This window comes from Aquila chrysaetos, chromosome 17, assembly GCF_900496995.4.
Source record: "Aquila chrysaetos chrysaetos chromosome 17, bAquChr1.4, whole genome shotgun sequence".
NCBI classification, from domain to species: domain Eukaryota; kingdom Metazoa; phylum Chordata; class Aves; order Accipitriformes; family Accipitridae; genus Aquila; species Aquila chrysaetos.
The window spans coordinates 272,459-284,484 of NC_044020.1; positions in this window are offsets into that span (position 1 = coordinate 272,459).

Consider the following 12,026-nt stretch of genomic DNA (forward strand, 5'->3'; position numbering starts at 1 on the left):
ACCAGTCTGGGGCTTGTCTGAATAACCTTTTCATCTGGCTATTTGCAACAGCCCTCTGACCTACCTTTTTCTTCACTAGGTGCACTAAGGATATACCGATTTGCAGTTTTTAAGAATACCTGTCATCTTTCTGATTGGTAAGCGTATACATATGTCTGGAAATATATGAATATGGGGGTTCAATAGCTGAGAAAAAAATGTTTATGTTCATTGACCAGCTTGCAAGACATTGGGTGGGAGTGGTAAAAACCACAGCTAAGGTCTGTTGTGAGTTCAGAGGACCCTTCAGCAACTTAAATGTCATGATTCAAAGTCTCCCACAAGGCACTGTGCCTCTGTACAAGCAAACAGGCAGTGTTCATGAAAGAATAAAATCCTTCCTTGCAGTAAGCAGGCTTTGTATCTTGAGGCCACAACTTCCTGAGTGCCCGTCCTTCAAATAAGCTTCTAACAGCCACACAAAACAGCAACTCATGTTAGAGGACAGAGTAGCTGCTAACTCCTGTATTTCTCCTTTGTTTTCACTTCTGCCTCAACTGACAGTGAGTGTTTGAGCTTGGTTTCTACTGCAGCCCATGCAGCTCAGGCTGTTGTAATTGCCAGAGCAGACAAGTATCCCTAGTCCTTCTGAAAAGCCTTGTGGCACTATAATTCAAAAACCACCTAAGAGTTCATAACAGGCATGAACAGGCTGAGACATTTTCATCCTCATTTCCATTGATGATGGGAGTCTTTGTAAGACTCTATTGTTGCATTTCTCCATCTTTTACATTACTGTCAGGTAATCTCTGTATTGCACGTCTGTGTTGCTTGCAGGTAACTCATCCTGTTTTTCATGATTCATCTTGGAGTCACTCAAGGGTTGTGTTTTGGAGTTGTAGCCCAAAGGATTTGGGATGCAGGACCTCATGTTTCCCAGCCTTCCCTCTCACCCTGAGGTGTCACCAAGGGCATGTGTAGCTGGTCTCTGGTCCTCAGATGGCACAGAAAGCCCCAGCACCTGCAGGCTCCAGTGCTGCTACACTTCAGCAACTTCTCCAGCTGGGTTTTTGGCCTACCGTATGTCCTCATCATCCAGGCAGGTCAGAAGTCCTGAAATTCTGCCTTTTTCTCTCTCTTTTTTTTTTTTTTAATAGAATCAGTAAATTTATTCCAGACTTCTTCAGCTTTACTTTTTTCTTTTCCAAAACTGATGAAATCTTCTCCATTGTTTGCAAAGGTATATCTGCTCTAGATCAAGAGTTAAATAAGAAATCAAATTGTGTCTATGATCAGGAATCCGGGTCCAGCAACCGTGACTTTGGACACACGTGAACTTTTTACCTGTCATCCACAGTCATGCTTTAAAGCTATCTGGAAATCCTGTTATAGAACAGACTGAAAGGGTCCAACCTTGTGGCTCAGTGAAGCCTGGCCTCAGAACTATACCAGGTTGCTCAAGGCTTTGGACAGTCATGTTTTGAAAACCTTCAGGGTGGAGACTCCACATCCTTTCTGGGCTCCTGTTCCTGTGCTGAGCCATTCTCCTGGAGCAGCAATTCCTCCTTGTATCTAGTCACAATTCCTGTTGCTGCAGCTTCTGACTTGCCTCTTGCCCTGTCGCTGTGCATTTTAGAGAAGAACCTGGCTCCATCCTCCTTATAAATGCAGCAGTTCGTGGTGGTATGACAAGTTAGGGCAGTCAGGCTGCATGGATCCCTGAAAATACTTAGCAGTGGTTTTAATCCCGAAATCCAGCACACCTGCAGGGCTTTGGTGCAGCTGTCCAGAGCAGCTCGAGGCATTGTGGCAGCAGGTGGTAGTTATTCTGGGCCCCGTTCCTGCAGGGAACTGCGCTGGGATCCCTCCCTCTGCAGCCAGGAGGGAAGGGGAGCACAGACCGCTGCCTGCATGAAGTCTTTGGAAAAGAGTTATCAGACCCTCTGTCTTCAAAGCCTTACTTCTACTGATTGAAACTTCTTTCTAACTGAAACTCTCCGCTTGCTTTTTTCCTGCTTTCTAGCAAACCTGACGTTCAGGTTGATACTCTGGAGACCAGGGGTCTTCAGCCTGACTTCAGTCAAGCCTAGCCTGCTTGAGGGAAGCAGGACTGAAACCCCAGGCCACACACACCATGGAGCACGGCAATGGCTCTCCATCACTGCTGGCACGGTCACTCCTCAGGCTGGCGAACCATCCCAACCTCGCATAGGAACCGCAGGTCCCAGCCCAGCTCACCTTGTCCTATGCGCTGCAAAATTCACCCTGGCCTGCTGGGTGTGAAGAGTTCATCTTTCCTTCTTATAGCCCCGACCTCCCTCCACCCCCTCCTCTGCCTGCCTGCTCCCCTGCCGCCTCTGGAATTGCTGCCCCCCCCTGCCCTTGGTCCCTCCATCCCAGCTGCCCCCCACCCACGCCGCAGGGGACCCACCATGGGGGTTGTCTGAATTCATACACCAACAAAACCCATGCGCTAGGTGAGCTGGGGACAGAGGGTGAGGAGCTGAGGACCAAGCAAAGGCCGTTTGTAGGAGCCTGGACGGTACCGAGCGGTGACCCTGCTCCCGCCGGGCCCTGCAGCCGCTCCGCTGGCTCCCGTGGGAAAACGGAGAGGGGCTTCAGCCAAGGTCTTTGTGCGCACCTCCTGATTTTGCAGGCTGACGAGAAACCAGCCTTTGTAATCTGCAGGGTGGAGTCGGAGCAGATGCGGCCGAAGATTAAAGTTTCTCTCTCAGAGGAGATTTTTACAGCACCCGCTTCTGGCAGGGGTGGGTGGCAGCACTGCTGCCTGTTTGCTGCACCCTAAAGCTCAGGGCTTGGCGCTTGTTTGCATTTGCTCTCAGCAACAAATAAGAGGTACAGACGAGTTTGCACGTTGCATTTGCACTCTGAGTGCTCTTTTCGGCAGCAAATTTTGTTGTTCATTGACTTCCTGTGTGATCTGCAGCCTTTCCATCCCCGTTGTGCTCCTGGCTGAAAACTCCTATGCTGTGTGACCCTGAGAGGGCACTGCTGGCCTGAGGGCCTGAAGCTGCTTCCCCGGAGCAACCAGCCAGGAGAAGACAGTGTGGTCAGCGGCGGCTCTCACCGTCACACCAGACACCGCAGAAGACAGCTTGGCCGAGGTTGGCGGCTTTTCCCCCTACCGCTATTCCCTCTGAGCACCACGAGCAGCAAGGTGTGGTTGTATGGACCCATGTGGACTCTGTTTCCGCAGGTGCACTCGGGTGGCAGGATCCATCTGCCACAAAGCTGTCATCACAGGAGGTGCCCTTCACTATCAAATTTAGAAGACTTGTACAGGAAAACAGGTAACATTAGAAATAGTTGTTGAATTTTTAATCCTGAGTACAAAGGCTACCCCAGATATTAGGCCTTAGCTCAAAACACAGTGAAGACAAATCAAAAAGCTTTGGACTTTGGAATAGGCAATAAAGAGTATAAAGTAATTAAGGATTTGTCTTAGGCCTTTCCCTCTTTCTGGATATGAACCAATACTGGAGTAACACAAAGTGGAAGGGAGCTGCAGAAAGGCATTAACTCGCATACATAGTGCCTGTATTCAGTACATAGGAGAGTTAAGGTCTGTCATCTCCATATGAGGCATGGCTTTCAAAGTTTCCAAATTTGGGGGTTTTTAAAGCAACCCAACATTTTTTAAAGTGTTATTAGCACAAAAACATTCATTTTTCCTAGGTAGCTCAGCCCTGCATGTTGCTGGTGCTCAGTGATGCCTCACTGTGAGCTGCAAGCATGAGGCCACACAGCCATCCCCAGGGGACCTGGGAGTCAGCAGGTTTGGGGAGCTGCCATTTCTCTGCAGGTGGGGAGGTTGTTTATGTCAAGGAGCTCAGTGTTTTGCCGTCAGGAGGTGGGAGGCACAATGCCTCCCATGTCTTTTCTCTTCCATTCGTGACCCACAGCATGGCAGCCTCATGTCTTTAGGCATCCATTCAGTCTTTTGGCCAGCTTAAAAAACACAGAGAAAATTCCTTTTCCATTTTCCTTGCAGCCACCCCCTCTGGTCCTTCCTCCTTCCCTTGGAAAGATCACTGCTTATGGATACCTCCTGTGTGAAAGAGTATGGGTATTTTTGTTGATGCAAGTTTTGTTAACACAAAAACCACAATTACATAACTGTAGAAAATATAAAAATGAACACAGAAAAATAAGCTTGTTATGTACAGTTACTATAAGAATGTAGCAACTACTATTGGCAAAAGTAATCTACAGATCATTTGGGATGGTGTACCAAAGGTAACCAACTAGCTAAACACTCTGTAGTAAGATCTTGCTGCATTTGCATAGTTTCTAATTTCTATTTCACTCCATATGCTCCCACTGTTATTAATCAAACTGTGAGGACAACTGAGCCAATGTTTCAAACCAAAACAGTTATTTGTGGGTTTCCTATTCATAAAAAAATAAAGTATACATTCTGATTTCCAATGCACATTGAGGTTTGTGAAGCATAAACTATCATTAGGAGCATCACACAGAAATCAAATATAAACAACCTGTTTCACTGTCATAGTAAACACACAACAATCTTCTGTTTCCAGCACGCTGATAAAAACTCCTAAACGCTGACTTGTATTCAAGCCATTGTTTATACTGACAGAAAAAGTGCAGATAAAACCATGAAAAATTGCTAATGAGAGCTTGACACTGCGTTATTCATGAAAATAGCAAAATAATAAACTCTCAACAACAAGCACACTATGCTCTTGGAAATGATTAACAGAGGTTTTGGATCATCAAAATTGTTTTTTTTTTTTTTTTTAAGTGGATTACTAATCACTTGGACAAAAAGTGCTGGGACAAATGCATGTTTTATTTTTGCTGTTAAAGTTATTTATCATTTCCAAATAGAATCACTGTAAGTTCTTCAGCTCATCATCTGCTGCTGCCTTAATGGACTGCTGAACAAAGGGCAGAATTCAGGAGATCATGAATTGCTTGAGAGAACAATCATCAATTTGTACCCAGTGAGCAGCAGTCACATTTTCTTCTGCAGTTAAGCCTGACCTGCCAGTACACACGCCTTTGCTAGTGACAGTCTGCTCCCTAGACTGTGCTGTCTTTTCCATTGCTTCCTTTGTCTCCTTGGATTTCAATATCAGTCACTATTTTTTCTCTATCTTATCATTAATTCCTGTCCCTTGAAGCTCCTCAGGTGCCTGGGAGTAAGACAGGAGCCTTGAGATTGTTGGGATTCATCCCGGTTTGTTAATGAGCAATGCCAGAGGTATCTTTTGGTTTTTGCAGATTGCCAGGAGAAGCCACGTGGGTTTTGGTGGTTAGAGGAGGATCCATCTGCAGGCCGCTGTCAGCCCATTGCAGGGATGGAAAACTCCCTGGTCGGGACCCCCCGTGGGGTGCCAGCTGGGCTCATGTCACTTTTACTGTGGTAGTGGGAACCATGTCCCCAGCGCTGTCCCCGCCATGCGACTCACTTGGGTCCGTGACGTGCCCAACCTGCAGGCACTTCCCACCGCTTGCGAGGTGCACGCCCAGCAGCGAAAGTCTGTACTTGGGGCTACGTAAGGTTAATAAATAGCTATAGCAAACATCCAAATTCATGCAAATGCACTGAGCCTGCATTCACTGTCCTTTAAACCTGGGAAAAATTGCAGTGTTGCTTCTGCCTGCAACTTTTTTGCTAGTGCCACAGAGGGTGATCTGTACCCCTCGCACTGGCAGTCTGAGCCCAAAAGTGACTGGGCTCAGTTCACTCAGGCATTTACTTGTGTTTGGTGTCCTGCTTTTTAGTTCCCCTGCCGTTTAGTGTTAGTTCACATCCTGGGGAGCAGATACCTGCTATTGTGCCTCTGTAGACATTAGCACAGTGGGGCCCCAAACGAGGTACAGCTCTACTATTTCCATAGGATCCACTGTATCTACCAGACCTAGCCTAAGGCAAACACACAAAGTGTTTGAGAGGCTAATGTCTGCACACCTTATCATACAGTGACAGGTCAGCTAACAGAAGCTTCTCTATACAAAACAGCTGTGCAAATGTGGTGGCAGGAGGGGAGAAAAGGGATCCTGAGCTAAGCGACAGCACGTGCTCACAGTGTTGAAAATGACTGCGTAACTTAAATGAGGCAGGAGCTAACAGCTTGCACCAAAATAATGGCTGTGGCACCACTGAGCACATGCTAAAACGGACAAAATAATGCGCCACTCTACCAGAACAAGAATATTTTTACTCTCACCGTTGGAGCAATCACAGCCACCAAGCTGGGAGGAAGGTAATGTGAACAGAGATAGTCACTTCTACCTTTATTGACTCTAAGGAAATTTTAACAGCAAGTATGTTTTAGAAGTAATGCCTCTCTTCTTTCTGAGATGTGCTGAGCACATGCAGCTGTGAATGCTTTCCTGGGAAGCCAGGGATGTTCAGGAGCCACCAGAAACAGGTTTCCTGTGAATGCTTTCCTGGGAAGCCAGGGATGTTCAGGAGCCACCAGAAACAGGTTAATGAGCTTGGAGTGAAAAAAGAGAGAGTTATCACTGAAACTTGAAATCTGACTTACCTGCTAGGAGACAGCATCACCCAAGGTTATTCTGTCTGCTCCTGAGTGTCAAAAGCGCAGGAGAAAATGCAATTCTCTCTTTAGCCAGATTAGCTTCCCTTTTTATTTTGATTAATAAATACCTAAATTGAGGACCTAACTATGAAAAAACAGCATCCCCAACTATCCTTCTAACACATGGAAAAAGCAGCAAAATGCTCTCTGTGAAATACTTCCTCTGCCAGAAGAAAAAGATCATAGCTAGATGTTTCCTGGAACAAGAACAAGTCTTCAAAATATCTTTTTATGGTTTTTAACCTCTATTCTGAGATCTCTGGCAACCCACCTCTTTGCTTTGTAATAATTATGGTATCAGTCCTCATTAATGTACTTTGCACCTAGATTTGTAGATGCTTTATCGCAAGTGGGTAAACAGCCCCATTAAACACATTTTACAAACAGGGAAACCGAGCTAGCAGCTAGCAGAGTGCTTGCCTCTAACTCAGGGCAAATCAATGGCAGAAACTAAACCAAGACACTTTTGTCTGTTTGGCTTCCAAACCCCGGAGTTAATCACTTCATTATTTTCAAAGGTCTCCAACTGATCTCACACTTCAGGAAAGCAGGATGAGTTTCCCCATGTGGATTTAAACACATCTCTTCTTATGGAAAAAAATAAAAATAATAACAGGGTATTAGCCAGTACCTCTGTCCAAAATTCCCGTGGATGCTCTTGTTACAGCAAAGAAAAACCCCATGCTATCAGTACTAAACCAAAAATGAAAAGAAAAGCAATATATTCACAGCTCTTGAGAAGCTTAAAGAACATGAAACTAAAACCAGCAGCTGAGACAAATCAACAGCCTATGGTATTGGGGGCGTAAGCCATATTTTTCTGACAGTTTCACAGGAGAGTGTGAGTCAAGGCAACTGCTGCCAGTCATTTTCCGAAGGAGCAGGCGTCTTCCCAGAGCTCAGCCACATCACAGAGGTTTAACAGTATCTTCAGGAGGCATTTTAGACCAGTGCAAAACAGCACTTTGATTCATTACCTCTCCGTGCTGGGGTTAGAAATTGCACGTGCTGAGCTCTATTTGGCTAACAGTTAAAGTAATGGTGGGAATGTTTTAGCCTGAGGAATTAAGGCTTGTAGGAGAATCTGAACTTGCATTTGGTGATTAAAACCAAGCCAGCTTTTTTGATTTCTGCTTTAACCCTGGGTAACATGACAAGGATACTGGGGTTAGGGCCCATCACTACCATGGTCTAGTCACTTGCTGAACTGGCAAAACACTTACTGGGCAGCGTTACATATATGTGCGAGCTCAGTTCAGTACCATCTCAAGCTCTGTGAAATATCAAGTCAAGATAAACCCATTCTGCTCTTATCATTTCAGTTTTTCAGTTTGCCTTTAGTATCCAAGGCTTCTCTGGGGGTAACTTCATCTCAGTGGCTGCTTTATTCATCTGGATGCTGATGCCTGCAGTGACTACACAGCTCACACTGCCAAGCTGTTCACAGCGGTCACTAGAGACTGGCTCCTCAACATCCTAAGGCATCAGCCCAAAGTTGTCTCTCTGGGGTGAAAGATGGGGCCCAAGACCCACCTCGCTTTTGGTATCAAGTTCAGAGTCATTGCTCTTTAAGAGCAAGGGACATATATGGGGATGGGATGGGATGGGATGGGATGGGATGGGATGGGATGGGATGGGTGAAAGAAGCAAAGTCCAACTGAGACTCACTTTGGTGATAGGTGAGATGCTGTGCTTGATATAGGAAAAAGGGTAGGAAGCCACGGGGAATTTAAAGAAGACAAGCCTGAAGAACAGATTTCTTTGCAATGTGGGAAGGCTGGCAGTAAGTCATAGTAACAGTAACTATGAAAGACTTGGCTATTTCAGTTCTGCTGACTGCTTTATTATGAACAAGCTGTTAGCACAGTCCATCTTAAGGCTGTAGAAGTACTTCCAATGTATAAAACCCCATCTGAAGGCCAAGAAAGTCACAATGAACCAGCTGAGACTAAAATCTCCTGAGTTGGGGTTGTGCCGCAGGCTAAATTTGTTTGGGAACATTCAGCCAAAAATTTTTTAATACCTTTCTAATAGCTGACATCATTCTCAGAAATCCATTGTTTATCTGACCTTCTCCTAACCCGTTAGAAAAATTTCTGTCGATGTTTTCCTTTCTCAGTTTAATGCTTTGAAGCATTACACGCAAAATTTGGCAGGAGGCAGCTTTCTGTTAGGAAGACACATTGCACCAGCTCTCTAAAACTGTGCTCAAACTTGGCCATGTTACAAGCACTTGAAAACCCAGTTTGCATGCGCTTGATAGAGTTCTCAGTTTTTCAGCTAAAATTCCCCAGAGGCATCTGAACAGAGCAGGTGGTGGTTATTGCCGGCTGGCAAGGGTGAATGACAAGTGCAAAGCTGGTCTCCTCTGCGCTCCTCTTGTTCCCCTTCCAGCACTGAAATGGTCGGGAGGAGAGGCTGTCCAAGTGATGGCAAAACAGGCAAAAGCTAGATGGTGGGCTGAAAAAAGGAGGTGGAGGAAGGACTAAAAAAGCTGGGGACTGGGTGGGAGACCATATTTTCTGGGCTTAGAAGAGGCCACTGAGGAGGAAAGGTTTCTGAGGAGGAAAACTCTGCTGTAGCCTGGGAGATGGACAGCAGAGAACGAGAGCAGCAGGCTTTACACAGACCATTCGTGCTGTTCCAAGAGGCTTTGCTTCTCCAGAATGAAACATTGCTGAGGTTTGGATCCATCTAATGGTGTTAGGGGGAAAGCAGTCAGCCTGCTGGGATGAAAAATTTCTAGAAGCTCAAGGAAACATTCCTGTTATGTGACCAGTGGTTCCTGGCTGGCTCCAGTATTGAAGCAAAGAAAGAGGGAGAGAAGGAAGAGTGTTTCTTTGGCCATTGAAAGATCTTCACCACACCTCTGCGAAGGATTATGTGATGCTCGATAATTAATGAAACAGCAGTTTTCATGAACAGGCACTAACCTGCGACCTTCATGTCCAGGGTGCCAAAAGTGTGATCCTGCAGGAGGATCTGCAGAAGAGCTGCCCAGGAGTTAGGTGCATGTCCTGGACAGCTGTGTGTGGCAGCTTCTAGGCTTTTCCTATTAGGTACCAACACTTAGAAGGTCACCCGGACTTAACATTTCCATTTTCTCCATTGGTGGCACCTCAGAGGGATGCTGTGAGTACAAAAGACTGTGCGCACTGAACCCATGCAGTCACTGATGACCACTGTGGAAAGGCCCAGCTAAAATACCCTTATGGGCAGGGTGTGAACAGCAGGTGGCAAAATAGGCTTTGAAGCCAAATACTATAATTAAAACAGGATTAGTAAATGATCATCATCAAGCCTGTGCACTGAATAAAGGGAGGGTCCTTCAGAAAGGAAAAATAGCATGAGATTGTAATTAAAGATGATCTTAGGGAATATAAGGACAAAAAGGCTCAATTAAAATTGTGCATGCAACTCTTGCATTACCTTACTTCTGGATGCTTCATTTTGCAATAATTAATAAGCTTTTTCTTAAAGCTGCCTTTCTGTTTGTATTGCAGGTGATGCCTGCATGCAACTTCTGTAACTTCACTTAGCTTGTCTCTTAATTGACTGTGCACAAAGACATGTACCCAGCACAGCGGGGCTGCAGCTAGCTAAAATTAGTATGTATGGATTTGGAGGGTTTTTTTCTCCTGACTTGAAAAAATCACTCAAAATATTACTTCATTGAAAAGAAATGCAAATGAACTTCTTTCATTCTTCAGAAGGATAATTACCCTTTTCTCTTTCTCTCTCAGAAAGAGATTAGTTGTCTATTGTTTCTTTACTTGCTTAGAAAACTGTTCTTTTGAAATTACCTAAGCTATAATACTTGCTCCAGTCTTTTGCAGGAATGGCAGTCCATGCTACTAGCCAAAAGTGGAGGAGCTGTCTAGTTTGCACCCTGGAGGGGGTAGAGGAAAAGATCATTCACCCAGAGACGTTTTGGAAAGGTGTAAATGGCGGGGGGGGGGCATAGTATTTTTTTTTCTTAAGCTGGTGAATTTCTCAGGTTGCAGCTTTGTTGCCTTATGTCAAGGCTGAGCTACAGGAAGAAGAGCAGCTGGAGAATTACTTGTCTGATGGCCTTCCAGAGCAATGTTCATTAAAAGTAAATCCACTTCCCAAATTCCAGTCAACCATCCTTCTTACAACCTTGAGGTGAGTGATGGGAGTCCGACAGCCTTTGGCTCTAGCCAAGATAAGGAAACCAGAAAGAACCCAGGTGGATATTTTTCAGCTGAAGTTCATAAAGGTGGAGCTCGAAATAAATTGAAACGGGCAGGGTAACATCCTTACCAGTGGGGTGATCAGGAAATGTCCACTGATGTTCTTGGGACCACATTTCCCATCTTTTCACTTGTCATCTGAATGCATGGATCATGAAAAATCAGTGTGAGAGAAACCCCTTGATCACCTTTTAACATTCAGCCATCTCCTGCTCAAGACCATCCACTGAGTACAGGACTGTCGTGGCTTTGTCTCCCAAGATCTCGCAGTAGAGCTGTTCGAAATGTGGTGCCTACTCAAAAGCCAACAAACTCCCAGACTACTCTGCAAACATACTTCAGCTCTTGTTCACTCTCCCAGGCTGTACTTGCTAAGAGTGCTCTCTGTCCCGTCATCCAAGTTGTTAATATGTTAAACTTTATCAGCCCCAGTATGGATATCTAAGGGACGTCACTAATGATCAGCCACCAGCTAGACTCTGTACCACTGATCCCAACTCTTTGAGCCCCACAATCTGAACAATCATCCACCCACTTCATCATCTACCTTGCCAGTCTGTATCTCATTGATTTAGCTACAAGGATAGTGTGGGAGATGGTGTTAAAGGCTTTGCCAAAGTCAATGTAATAAATGACATGCACTGCTCTCATGCTTTGAGGAAGCTGCCCTTGAAGAACAACCAGCTCTTCTTTGCTCTCCAGCGCAGATCCCTTTGGGATCCTGCCAAACAGACCCCTGAACAAGGTGAAATCTGCTTTCATGAATGCAAGAGAAGTAATGCTATTTGTCCTGCTGACTTCTTGTAGGATTTAATATTTCATGGCCTCGTGGTTGCTGCAGACAAACTTATCCTTGACCACCATTGGTCCTGGACCAATTCTTCCTTTTTTGTGAATAGCTAACCCAGCAGAGCATCTCCCCTAGTTGTCTCATTGATTGCCTGTGTCAAGAAATTGTCTTCAGCACACTCCAGAAACCACCTGGATTGTGTCTGACCATATAGCCATTCCAGTTAAAGAACACCCATGAGTCCTAAGGCCCGTGACTGTGTGAGATGGCTCCATTGACTTGCTCTCCTTTATCAGCTAGTCTGTAGTGAGTGCCTAGCACAACATTGCCTGTGTTGCTTTGCCCTCTTCTCCCTGCCCACAAGCACTTGACTGGCTCATCACCGATCCCATGGCAAATCTCTGGGCACTCCTCTGCATAAAGCACCACCCCTCCTCACCCTTTCCAGCC